Here is a 14803-nt window from a genome sequence, read left to right as displayed (position 1 = left end):
ACAAATCAATAAAGTTCGCAGGAAGTACCATGTCCAACTGCAATTTGGGAGACATTTCAGTGTAACGGATGTTTTAAAAATGCTCTTGAAGCAATTCACAGAGCTGATAGTTTTGTTACAGGAGGACTAGAAGAGAAATACTGTGTTTTATCTTGGAAAACATTGACACAAGAAACTAAGAGATAGAAAAGAAAGAATTGCTGGACACATGGTAACATGTCAATTCTATTCTGTGATCATCATATTCAGTTCTTACTTTTCCATAATCTTAGATTTTACACCATTTATCCCTAATTATCAAAGACACTGGTCCAAATGTCCTTTCTTAGAATTATGTCTTTCCATTTCTGTTAATAAAAAGCACAGACAGAAAGCCTGTATCAACAAGAAAGCATGGGGGATTGTAAGCCTTCCGAATACTAGGACTGTGCAGACACCAGGGACAAATCCTACCCCTTCCTGTGAGAACAGAGAAAATGAGAAATTGATATAGGAATTTTTTTTCACGATCAGCCAAATAATTGGACTTGGAGCCTGGGGAACAGAATTCAGGAATCATCCGCATATGTAGCAAGCAACATTCCGCTCTTAGAATATTAACAATTAAAAATTCCTGAGGCTCCAAAAATAAAGTAATGGTGAAGACAAGGGAATACTAATTACCTTGATTTGACAGCACCATTCTGTGAGCCTGTGTGAAAATGTTACTCTGTACTGTATCAACATGAAGAATTAACACATGTTAAAGAAAATAATAAAATCAATCCTAGGAGTTCAAACTTATTTTTTCTCAATGGACTCACATATTTGCTAATCAGAAATGGGAATTTTGAAGAGACACTATAGTCACTAATGTTTGAATATGCATGATTAGAGTGTTTCATAAAGATCTGTCAGAAGATAGGTTTCTGTGTTCAATCTCATCTCTGCATGATCATCCAGACATTTCTGTGTGATGTTTGAGCAGGTCTCTCAAGGTTGTCCATGGTGGTCTTATGTAAATTTAGCTTTACCTTTTATTGCTAATTCTATTTTCATTATATAGATGGATCCAGTTCAGTCTACCCATGACAAAAGAATGAAATTATTCAGGGAAACATAAACATCAAGAGAATGGAATTGTTAGGAGAGCCATAAATGAGGGTGCCTCTAATATTTAGTAGAGATGATAAAGCTATTCTTAACAAAGATAAAAGCATGCTGACATTTCTGAAATAGAGCCCAGTCTTACCTATATATAGCATTTAATAAAATATAACAGTGAAATACTCTTACACATTTAACTGGGTTACTAAATAGTTGGATTCTTTTGGGTTTTTCACATCCTCACCATTTTTTACTAACCCCCCGCCCTCTGATTCCCATTCTAGCCACTCCTATCTCTCTTCCTCCCACACTTCTCTTTACTTTAACCCTTTTCACTCCAGTCTTCTCTCTATCCTTGGTTTACATCTATGCTAACCTTTTGCATCACTTAGACACGTCCCTCACAGCAAGCCCTTTCAAGCTCCTATCTCCTTTGACTTTCCCAAATCTAACAAACAGAACTCAAGAGTGGAAGCTATGATCTTCCTATGAGAGAAAGCACACAGTCTTCTCAGGACTGAACGGCCTCTATAATTCTATTCCAGTTTCATCCCTTTACCTACAAAGCCACATTTTGTCACACCTGAGTAAATTCCGTTGTGTATAATACATTTTCATCATGTAGACATCAGCTGATTGATATCTGCATTGGTCCCATGTCTTAGTTATTGTAATCAGAGATACGTGAATGTGGATATGTAAATGTCTGTGTACTAGGTTACCAATTTGAGGGAAGGGAGATACAGGTCATGGGGGCATATAACTGGGTCACATGGTAGTTCTACTTTTAGTTGGGTGTAAACCTCTAGACTAAGTTCCAAATTGGCTGTGAGAGTTTAAAATCCCACTAATGGTGTCTAGTTTTCACAGTGCTGGGTATCTTATTCAGCTGAGAACTCTCTGAACCACAATAAGCTAGTTAAGATATGCTCATTTGTGTAAGAGTTGCATGAAAGTTGTGGGTGTGAGCAAGAGTCCTTATTAATTGGATTTAAGGCACAACATGCATCCATCCCTAGAAGGAATCCATGCCTATTACTGTAAACATAGCCAAAAACTTGTAAGTGCAAAAGTCTTAGACACTAGGAGGCATCCAGCACAGGTTACTAACCTAAACTGACATAGTATGAAATATCCTTCATATTTATGTTTTATGTTTAAAGACATATGTATTTATGTTTAAACACACAGAGGAAGGTTACTCTAAACCTTAATCAGAGAAACCCCCTTCCTTTTTTTCAGTGAAGAGAATGGCTACATTAAGATGTTATGAACAAAGGACGGTGGAAGGTTCAGCCCAAATGGTGTATTTATACAACCCACTTAAGTCTCAGAGAACACTGTGAAAGATGTGATGGGAGGAATGTAAGATCTGAAAGATAAGGAGTGGATTACAAAACACCCATTTCCAAGCTTTGGGTGGCAATAGATGTAGTTACCAGCAGTGGGCTTACATAAGATGGGCCTGCCTAACAGTTAGCTGTAGATGGGAAAGGGCTCAAGAGGCCCTACAACTCACTTCTGAACTATTGACAACAACTAATAAATTCTGGAAGAGGGAGAAGCACAGCATCCAGTCTTACATACAATTGTGAGTCAACTGTGAGACCACCAGACCCTGATCCTTCCATAGCAACAGCAATGATATAAGCTCTAAGTACACTGTTTGACATATAAAATAAAACAAAATGTCCTGAATATGGGAAAGACCTGTTTATGGGTAAGGTGGTTTAGCAGGGTAGGAGAGAAATATGGATGAATAGGCAAAAGAAGCCCAAATATATTATGAAATTATCGAAGAATAACATCTATTCCTTCAGAGGAAAAAATGTATCTATTGTGTACTAGTCTCTAGATTTTTTTAACTGATATAAAACTGTTTAAGAATTTAAGAAAATTTTACACCTATGCAAAGAAATCCAATAAAATATGAGATTGAAAAATCAGATAGATGACTAAAGCTGGTACTTTATCTTAAGATACATAAAGAATAGGAATATGGGATTTCTGGGGTGGGGTAGGAAAATGGTGACTAAAAATAACCAAATGCACCAAATGCAGATAAGTTTCTCAAGTAATAGAATTTGTCTACCCTTCCCTTTATATATCCCTTTAAAAGAGAATTTTTTTCTCTTTTAGATATAAATTTCCCATATAAAAGGAGGATTTTATACATTACTTTAGGCAGGTAAAAAAAGAACTCTTTACTTTTTGTTGTTTTAAATTACATAAAAATAAACACCATGCCAAAGTGACAAATTAAGTAGTGGTAAAATCCAGTCACCGTGTGATACAGGTATGTCCTGATCCAGTCTGTAGCAGTCTACAAATGTAAGAATGACCCCCAAAATGTCAGGTCCTGGACGTAGGCACACTAAACTGAAAAGAGTCATGTTCCAATGATAGTTGAGCACCGCTAACGTACAAGGTACCCTTAGGGAAAAATGGAGAGTTTGGATTTGCTGGTGGTTTCTCTAAAGTCTGCAGGATATACTATAGTTGTTGGAAGAAATAAAGAATAACTTGTAGACCATAAGTTTCTAGACTGTTATACATTTTTTCCTTTTAAGAAAGGTAGAAGTACTCATTTCTGAGGGGAGGTGAGGAGAGGGTGTATCTGGGTAAAAGGGGAAGTTATGGAGAGAAAGACTGTGGGGAGAAGAGAGAAAGTGTATTAATTAGGGTTGAACTGATGTGAAGAGACACCATAATCAAGGCAACTCTTACAAAAGCCAACATTTAATTTGAGCTGGCTAATGGTTTCAGAGGTTCAGTCCATTATCATCACAGCAGGAAGCATGGTGGATGTGACAGACGAAGTGTTTGAGGAGCTGTGTTCTACATCTTGATCAGAGGGCAGTTAGGAAAAGGCTCTGATTCTGCGCTAGGCAGAGCATGAGCAGAGCAAACATCAAAGCTCACAGAGTGACACACTTTCTCCAACAAGCTCATACCTCCTATCAGCGCCACTCCACTCTTCTGGGACAAAGCATTCAAATGCATGAGTCTAGGGGGGCAGACCTATCCAAACCACCAAAGAGGGGAACTTCAGCAGGACGTAAAAGAGAATAGAACAGATGAAGGAGGAGAAAGAGGAAGAGGAGGAGGTGAAAGAGAGTGGCAAGGGGCAAAGGGGGAGGAGGAGGAGGAGGCAGAAGAGGAAGAAAAAGAGAAAAAAAGGATTTGTCTAGCAAGATTGTTTTTTAAAGATGAAAGAAAAAAAGGTGTAAGAAACAAAATTGTAATTTACAAAGAGAAAATAGAAATACCACCGAAAATAGGGGGGAGAAGAAATATAGGATAATAATTGCTAGTTGTTTCTGTGGTTAGGTTTATTCAAGAGTTTTTCAGGGACAACTTTCCAAAGGGAATGGATGACACACAATATTAGGTCATGGAGATTCTATTGAGTACTCTTGGCTCCTTTAGCCCAATATCTTAGGCACTTACACAGAATGTTACCACACTTCACAATAACTATATCATAATGGTGACTACAAGTTCTCAAAAGTGTTAAGAAGATTTTATTTCTATTAGTTAATTAAAGAATTAAAATTTGAAACAAGCAATATGTACTTCATCATATTATTACAATTAATCTCTCTGGTACCCTCATTATTACAGGTAATAAGTTGCCTCAATGATGCTATCACATGGTCCTCCACATATGTAAAAACACACAACATTCCACATGACATGAGAGGAAACACTGAAAAATAGATAGAAAATATAGGGGACTGGAGAGATGGTTCAGACCTTAAGAGCACTGTCTGCTCTTCCAGAGGTCTTGAGTTCAATTCTCAACAACCACATGGTGGATCACAACCATCTATAATGAGATCTGCTGTTCACTTCAGGCCTGCAGGCAAAATGCTGTATACATAGTAAATAAACAAACCATTTTTAAAAAGAAAAGGCACACACACACATGCACACACACTGATATATATATATATATATATTTTATTTAGTGATATATATATATATATCACTAAAAGACTGTAAACTTGGAAAGTAGCTCAAAACTCAGACATTTGTATTTCTTAACATTAAACATGAAACAATCTCTCTCTCGAGCTTAGCTTCTCAATATGGCTGTGAGAGTCCAAAATAAACATTGATATGAAGGATGTTTATGAAGTGGTAGAGGAATATAATTACCATTTTATGGCTTCTACTTTTGTTCCAATAATCTATTTATCATTACTGATGTTCAAATAAGAAATTTTAGCCTTCTTGTCAGCTTGACTATTCTGTATCTCAGGTCTTCAGCCCTTGCTATTGTGCAAATAAGAAATCATTATCTTTACTCTTGAGAATCTCTGCAATCAATAGTTAATAATTCTGCTCCTGACCAAATAAACTAGAAACATGTAAATTGTTGTCATTCTTTCTATTCTTCCTCATTCCACTCAAGCAATAACCAATACACTCTGAGAAAAATAACTTCCCAAAATTGAATTTTCAATGACTGGCATTCTTTCAAACGATTCATACAGTAAATAGGCACCAAGAGTATCTAGAATATTGGAAATTTTTCCTCAAGATTTCTTTGGTTGATTTTGTTTCAAGGGAATTTTTCATCATTGGAGAAATAAGAGAGCTGAAAACTAAATGGTAGAAAATCAGGTAAAATGGACATTATCGTAAATATTCTTGATCGCATTAATGGAATTCTTCTTGGAATTAGCAAATATAAGCTTGGTGAAAAAATATATATCTTGTTCTAATATATGAAGTGTGTGTGTGTGTGTGTGTGTGTGTGTGTGTGTGAGAGAGAGAGAGAGAGAGAGAGAGAGAGAGAGAGAAGAAAAATTGGTTACTACTAGTAAAAATGGCTTTGAACAATAAGTCTAGCAATAAAACACTCCCATGTGGACTTCAATATTGGTACTAAAAAAATTAATCTACTAAAATTTTATTTCAAAGCACATTGTAGTTGTGATTGTGAGACTGGGCTGTGAGCTTTCCATTAAGCATGGAATCATATGAGCAAACTGACCTGTGTAACCAGTGGTGAACATCTGTATCTTAACCTACCCTGACCAATTTGATTCTTGAGAAAAACAATGAAAATGGTACTCATCAAATTGTATTTTTAATTTTATGAGTGACTGAATAGGTACAATGTAAGATAGCAGTATGTTGAATTTGCAAACTCATGATAGCAAAAAATTTTAGAGAGCAAGTAAGAAAAATGAGGCTGGCATGATGGCTCAGGTAAAGCATTTGGGGCCAACCTGAGTTCAATTTTCAGAACCCACATGGTGAAAGAAGAGAACTTATTGTCCTTTGAATTCCACAAGAATAGCATACCATATGTGTGCACATGCCAAACACACACATGCATGTACACACATACAAATGAGTAAATATATATGTAAGAAAGTAAGTGTTAAAATTGTAATGGTAATTTCATTCAACTATGTTAGGAATGTGAGGATAATAGAATGTTTTGTAGTGTCATGTTTTACATAGAACCATTTGTTTAAACTTAACCTCAGTAGCACGGGAAATGAAAGCAAAGTTTTTAAAATCATATTAGTTCCAACGTAAATGAACAGTTTCCAAAATATATACTAACAAAACTTAAAAATTTTTAAAAATTCACTAAAATCCTCATAGGTTTATAGTAGAGCTAATAAAACTCACCCAAATTGACTTAACGATGTCTTGCACCCCAGATAACATCTTTCTTGAGTCCAATGTTATGTTTCTTATGATTTTTTGCTTCAGCTATTAGATTTAGGTATAATATTTAAATAATGTTATTTAATTTTACAATTCCCTAGAAATGATCTTACATTTAAAAGTAATATTTATGTTTTTGACTTGCAAAAATATTTATATTTTAATAATTTTAATAATTATTAGCCACTACTTTTTATTGCTTGCATCCCAACACTAAAATTTGGGAAAAGGCCATGGACAGGAGCACACATAACACACCTCCATGACATACATACACACAAAAAGCCCATGGAGATATTTTATTTCCAGGAAATCTCCTTTAATAGCCAAAATGTCCTGTGAGTAGTAAATGTTGTCAGTGAATTGCAGTGATTTTGGTAACAAATCACTTCTACAACTAGAGAGTGAAGCAAGTGGATTAAGCATCCTTAACAGTAACTTGTTCTTTTGAATCTAAAGAAATAGAATAAATGTTATAATGAAAATGACCTTCACTATTCTTTCAGTCTTTCTCTGCTGAGTGAATGCACGGTTACAGGCAAACTTATGCCAGATCCACAGAACAATTGTAGTGGCCTGTCTCTGATCAACATTACAAAGTGCGCAGAAATAGACATGAGGAAAGCTCTAATTTATTAAAATAAATATAAAAACATTCTCATATAAATAAATCTACCCTACAGAAAGAATGCAAACAGGCAACCTCAGGAGGTAGGAGGTTGGGAAGATCCTCCAGAGTGTACCAGAGACCTTGGAGGTGAGGGACACTCAGGACTCAAAGGAAAAGACCTTAAATGAAATGTCCAACAGTAGGGAAAGGGAACTTATAGAGCCCAGCAGGAAAATAGGGCATCAAGTGAGGGAGGGGGTTGCCATCCCACAGTCAAAACTCTGCAACAGGGGTTTGTTTTGGTTGTTTTTGTTTGTTTCTTTGTTTTTTGGAGGGGAAACTGGGAATGGAGAAATTTACATGTAAATAAAGAAAATAAAAAATAAATAAATAAATAAATAAAACTCTGACCCATAGTTGTTCATGTCTGAAAGAACTGCTGTACTGGCTGGTTTTGTTTTGGTTTTTGGTTTTCCGAGACAGGGTTTCTCTGTGTAGCTCTGGCTGTCCTGGAACTCACTCTGTAGACCAGGCTAGCCCTGAACTCAGAAATCCACCTGCCTCTGCCTCCTAAGGGCTGGGATTAAAGGCATGCGCCACCAGTGCCCAGCTTTAGTGGAATACACACTCTCAGTCTTCCAGGCCACTGAGCGGGCCTTAATGTTCCGTCCATTTTCTGTCTCTTGACAGGCCATCAGGATCACCTTGACCTCAAACTCCCAAACCAGGTGCCAGAAGTCCAACAGAGTGTGAGGCAGGGGTCCTTGTGTCACAATATAAGCCTGGCTTCCATCTGTGCCCTGGATGAAGTTAGCATTGATGTAATCTCCATGTCTCTCCTCTTGGAGTAGGGAAAGGATGACTCTTGTCTCATCATATGGCACCATGTCTTTGTAGCAGTTCTTCCTCGTGTTCCCAAGTTGACTGCTTGAACTTGTAGATCTTCTAATCTTAATTTTCTAGGATTCATAGCCACTATGCCACCACACCTTTAATCCCAGATGATCTTGAACTCATAGATCTTCCTATCTTAATCTTCTGGGATTCATAGCCACTATGCCTCAAGATCTTCATGCCAAGATTTAGGTCGGAAACTTGTATCTCTCAGCTTCCAGATTAGGGCCACAGGTGAGCCTTCTAATTCTGGATTGTAGTTCATTTCAGATATAGTCAAACTGACAACCAGGACTAGCCACTACAACTGCAGGGATGAAAATGGAGAGGAGCCCAAAATGGGATCCAGCTAAAGGGGAGGCCCCAAGGCCTGACACTATTACTGATGCTATGGAGCACTCACAAAAAGGGACCTATCATGACTGCCCTCCAAAAGACCCAACAAGAAGCTGAAAGAGTCAGATGCAGATATTTGCACCCAACCAATGGACACAAGATGCTGCTGGCCCCTGTGGTTGAATTAGGGAAAGGCTGGAAGAAGCTGAGGAGGAGGGTGACCCTGTAGGAGAAGCAGTAGTCTCAATTAATCTGGACCCCCGAGATCTCTCAAAAACTGGACCACCAAACAAGCAGCACACAGCAGCTGATATGAGGCCCCAACACATATACAACAGAGGACTGCCTGGTCTGTGTTCATTCAGAGATGATGCGCCTAACCCTCAAGAGACTGGAGGCCCCAGGGAGTTTAGAGGTCTGGTGGGGTGGAGGGTGGAGGTGGGGACATCTTCATGGAGACAGGGGAGGGGAGGAGGTATGGGATGTGGATGTGGCTAGGGGAGGGAGGAATAAAATCTGGAGTATAAAAATAAAATAAATATATATATAAATAAATAAAAGCCAAAAAATCAAAAAATTCCAATCATACTACATTATCAATTGTGATTTTCCAGGGCATTTTGGTAAATGGACAAGTAAATGGATAATTGTCTATAAGTACAGTTAGTTCAAAAAGTAAAATTTGGAAGCCTGGCAAGGAATTATATCAGTATAAAATAATTACATACCTTTTTAAAAAGTTACTGAGCAGTTAAAAAGAAAAAAACAGAATCTTGCCTCCAGATTTGATGGAACATCTGGTACAAGGTTTCCTCTCACACTAGAAATATCCTTCACTAGACCAATCCTAGGAGACAACTATTTTTAGGCATAATCAGCCAGTGCAAAATTGTGATTCTCCTAAGCAGAAAAACATAAAAGTTGAGCCCAGCATTTGTCCCAGATTTTTCTACTGGAGAACTTTCTAGACCATTAAACTCAAACAGAGAACAGAAGTTCAAATGAGGTGAGAAAACAAACACTGAATGAAATTTTGTCTTCTTTAATGGCTACACATCTTGGAGCAGGGTCATAGAGAACAGAAATAACAGAGGAGAAAGGACAGTCTCCTCCCTGCTCCCTACAGGTCATTGAACTAGAGCTGGCCTGAATAAATACAGAGCATGAATTCACAAGACAGTGTCTGTTTTATGGTGAGGACTGAAGAGTAACATCAGAGGTCATAAGAGGTTGGGAAATATTTCAGTTCCAGCTAGAAAAACCTGAAGCTAACTCATGTTACCCTGTGGAAGGGCATGTTTGGTTTGTTTGTTTGTTTGTTTGTATTTGTTTGTTTGTTTTCTTTGCTCAAACTCTGGTTTGCTCCTTTGCTGCTCATTGGATAACTTAGTCCTATATTCTGTTCTTAATGCAAGAGTAGTTATAATTGTTCACTCAGAGGTTCCAAGTATCAGGAGACAAAGTTACTTGTAGCAAATAGAAGATCTGAGCAATGCCAAGTCTGTGTCCATCAGTCACTCACTGGAATATTTTTATTCCCTAATGCCTCAGTTTATCTTCTTGAAAGATGGTGTAAATAATGTCTGTTTTATTTAATGGTTATAAGTATTAATATCTATGAGCTTTTACTGTGAAGTCTGACCTACAGAAAGTCTTCCATATATATGTTTGTTACAGCAGTCTTTTCTCTGGCTGGGCAGCCTTCTACACAAAACTGAAATGAATGATAAGTACTGTGCTTGATGGATGGATGTTACCTGAAGACTTTCAAAGCTGCCTTTCCTTCACTACTCAAATAAGAAATTAAATCTCACACACACACACACACACACACAAAGAGATAGAGATAGAGATAGAGATAGAGATAGAGATAGAGATAGAGATAGAGATGAGAGAGAGAGAGATGAGAGAGAGAGAGAGAGAGAGAGAGAGAGAGAGAGAGAGGCCAGAAGGATTAGAAAATGTATCCTATATACATTTTATGTCTTTGAGGTAAGCCACTAATAACTGAACTGACTTTGAACAGATTTTAAATAACTCTTTCCACTCCATTATCATAGAAAACTAGTAACATTAGACACCATTTATGTTGCTGCTACTCAATATCCTCTTGACATAAACCATCTCATTAAACTCCACAGCAACTATAGATGACATGGAATATCAATTCCAGCTCTTTTTAGATGAAAACGATTTAGGCTGAAGGAATTTAACAAGGAAATGTGTAGAAGAATGACCATCACCGAGGTCCAGTTGTGGGTCTTCTGGCAGGATTATGAATAATGGTGATTAAAAGTGTCAAATGATATCTACAATCAGGAGTTTGAATCCATTGGGCTGCCCCATCAGGCCATTGGCTGTTTGCTGTTTTTGCTAGTCATGCCCTGCTGTTCGGATGGAGACATACATGGATGTGACAGAGAGAGAAGTCTCTTCCCACATACATCTCAGTAGTAGTATGGATAGGCAGCAGAGTTGGGGGTGGGGGATCACTTCTACATAAGTCTTTAACCCTCGAAAATCCTGCTGAAAAGATCAGGGTCAATTGCTTATATATATGAAAATTTTCTGGAGCTTGCTAAGATGGAAGACTGGATTTTTTTTTCAACCTACTCAAATTTGAGTAATAGAAATTTAAGTTGAAGAATGATGTGTCCTGAGGGCATTTGTTTCCTGATATTTTATGACATCTTTATTGTTTTCTAATGAGGAAGTCATGTGTGTACTCATGTCCTACAATAGTCTTCATGTTGTAACAGAAGACTGGACACAGAGCAATTTCAAGGAAGGGTTGATGCTGGCTTACAGTTTGAGGGGGACACATTCCTTTATGTCAGAGAAAGCATGTAACAGTGGCAGAAAGCCAGCTAGTTGAATTGCAGTCAGGAAGTAGGGAGAGGACAGGAGGTAGGGTGGGCTATAAAACTTGAAGGCCCATCACAGTAAGCCACTGTTTCCAGCAAGGTTTCCCCTTCCTAAAGGTCTCACAGTCTTCCCAAATAACACAAGAGGGGGACCAAGTTTTCAACCACATGAGCATACAAGGAACATTTCACATTCAAACCACAGCACTGCCCAAGTGGGCCAGCCATCAAAGACAACGAATTAAGAAATGTGGTCACAACTAACAGTAAAACATTCTCAGCCTTGTGTATACAGCCTGAAAAGCCAGAAGCATTGCTTAATAGGATTATGTTTAATCTGAAAGGACACCACTAGAGATAATGTAAAACACCGAATGGCCTGAAGTGGCAGTGAAATTATTCAACTCCTGGATGGAGGAGCTCTTAATCAGGGCCCCTGCAATGCTACAGCAATTTAATAAGTTTAAATTGGTTTCACTCGGGTAGATCCAGATTTGTGTTACAGATGTTATCCCACCCAAATCTCTTATATAGGTTCATCAAAAAGGGGATCATGCCTAAGCAATCCATGGAAATTTAAAAAGAAATTCGCTCTAAAGTTGGAATATAGAAAAAGAGGAAAGTCTCATAAATGCTTGCCAAAAATGTGCTGATTTTAGGAAGAATATAAATGTCTGTAATACAGCAGCTTACTGGTATGTTCTTGTGTTTGATTTTATTAAATCTTTGCAGAAAGACTTTAATATAATTATGTTACATTTGAACACTTGAGACAAAAAATAAAAATATATGAAAGTCAGTACATCCAAAGTTCCGCACTTCAAATGAATTCAGCAGAAGCAGACACTTCATAAATAGATACGAAGTATAAATGGTCATTTATAAAGTTGCTCACCATACACAAAAAGGAAGAGCTGGTTTCTTAGGGGTCAAAGGGGCCGCACAAGCAATCTCGGTTCGTAAGCTGTAGAACAAAAACAATTCGTGTCTCTACTTCTGAACTGAAATGGGATTTTAAGTACCTATCACCATGTATAAAAGAACTCATCTGGTTTCCACAAGGAGAATGCTGAACGGGCAACAATTAGTTGATTAATTATTCATCAGCATTGCCAATGCTCTCACAAAGAATGAAATATGTAGAGCAATCGTTCACATTTTCTCACTTTCACAAGGGCATTTGCTAAGTGCCTGTTAAGTGGATGTAACTCATCATGGTACATCAGTGCAAACTGGCCATAAATGTATCAAAATTCAAATCACTACTCCAGTAAACTCATAAAACCCAGCAGGTGGTCTGAAAAACATTTCATAACAACTAATCTATGAAGCAACCTCCATCACTGGCTGAATAACTTCAAGCAGAACCATAATTATGTGCAGGTGTGGATGATTGTGCTCAAAATAATTCTAAGTGGCCATATCTAAAGGCATTAAGCATATATAATTTTGAAGCTGAGGATAGAAAGAAAACTAATGTTTAGTGAACCAATGCTCTGGGACAAACTAAATTACCCAAATCATAAACAACCATGATGGTTGGAGGACTGATTTAGTTCAGTCTGTCACCAAAGCCATGCTTGCTCTACAGAGAGCAAGCATGCTTCACAGAGAGAGCTCATTAAATTTCCTTTGTAATGTCCTCTCTTGAAGATTGTCTTGACACACATTTCTGAGTGCTTCATACAAAATCTTTTAGTCATTTTATCCCCAGAACTACAACATCATGTGAGTCATTTTTCAAAGTACACTATGGGCCAGGCATAATGGTCCATGCCTTTAATCCGAGCATTCAGAATACAGAAATAGGTGGATTTCCGTGATTTTAAGGTCAGTGTAGTCTACACAGCAAGTTCTGAGCCAACCAGTACTACACAGTGAGGCTGTGTCTCAAAGTAAGTGAGTGAGTGAGTGAGTGAGTGAGTGAGTGAGTGAGTAAGTAAGTAAGCAAGCAAATAAATAAATAATGTGCATTATAGGTAGATTAGTAGGGTTTGTTGACTCATGAAAGTCCATTATCTACCTTTTTACTTTTGGAGAAATCATCTGAAAACAATTACTGGAGACAAATGCACAAATGTTTCCTTGATAAATCCTAAGTGACATTTGTAAACTTAACTTGAAAATGGTAACAGTATATGGAAGAATCTGAATTACAAAATTATGTGGCATAAAGAAGAAAAATAATAATCTACAATGCTGGAGAATAGGTGTTATAAGAAAAAAAGAATTAGGTGCTTAGGGTAGAAATAGCTATACAATTGCCCTGGAGAAGTTTGTTAGATATATTAATGGAGTGTCAATGTACCAACACTCATGGGAATACACTGAGGGGAGATGGTAACAGATTTAGGAGCCATTAACAGTTGAAGCAGTATGGGATAAATATCTGGGAGTGGAAAACAGATGGGACAAATAAGTATTCTAGAAATTAAACTCATTATGAAGTACTTAAAGCAATCAGATTAATGGTAAAAAAAAATGTATTAAGACTGTTCCCTATGCAAAACACCTCAGAAGCACACCCTCTGTCTTCTGACACAGGCCCATTTTGTAATACTGCTGGTGACAATTCTCTTAAAAAGAGAAATGAAAGTTACATTGGAAAGTTTTGTTGCCATTATTATTTTTTTTATTATTACCATTATGACTTATTATTGCAACATAGGAAAATATATCACCAAGGATCTTTTGAGATGTATTTCACCACAGATGAAATAAACAATTGGTCTGATAGATGCCAGAGATAGAAATGATGAGACAGCTGAATAGTTGAGCGGCTCTTAGAAACCAAAGGAGAAACGTAGCTCAGATAACAGGGAGTTGAGTCTGTCCCTAATCGTTCAGTGTAAAGTCACAGTCCTTTGTATTAGTTACTTTGATGCCATTGTGATAAAAGACCGTGACCACCATGATATAGATGTAGCACAGTAAGCAACAGCCATGATGACAGCCACCTGAGGCTGAGATACCACATTAGCAACAGCCATGATGACAGCCACCTGAGGCTGAGATACCACATTAGCAACCAGGTACAGAGAGAAATCTGGAAGTAGAGCAAGCCTTTAAACATTCAGCTTCCTATGGTAGCAAGGCTATACCCCTCATAAACTCTCCCATCAGCCACTCCAAGTGAGGACTAAGTGTCCAAAGCCCTGAATATGTAGAAGACTTTTTTTTCAATTCTAACTACCATATTATACTCCCTGGCTCTTATAGGCCCACTGTTAAACACAAAGCAAAATATATTTAGTCCAGGCTCAATAGTCTTTCACAGTACTAAAATTGTTTAAAACCCTGAAGCCTAAAACCTCTTCTGCCA

Source organism: Mastomys coucha, unplaced genomic scaffold (assembly GCF_008632895.1).
Source record: "Mastomys coucha isolate ucsf_1 unplaced genomic scaffold, UCSF_Mcou_1 pScaffold4, whole genome shotgun sequence".
In the NCBI taxonomy this organism is placed as follows: domain Eukaryota; kingdom Metazoa; phylum Chordata; class Mammalia; order Rodentia; family Muridae; genus Mastomys; species Mastomys coucha.
This window is presented reverse-complemented; position numbering follows the sequence as displayed.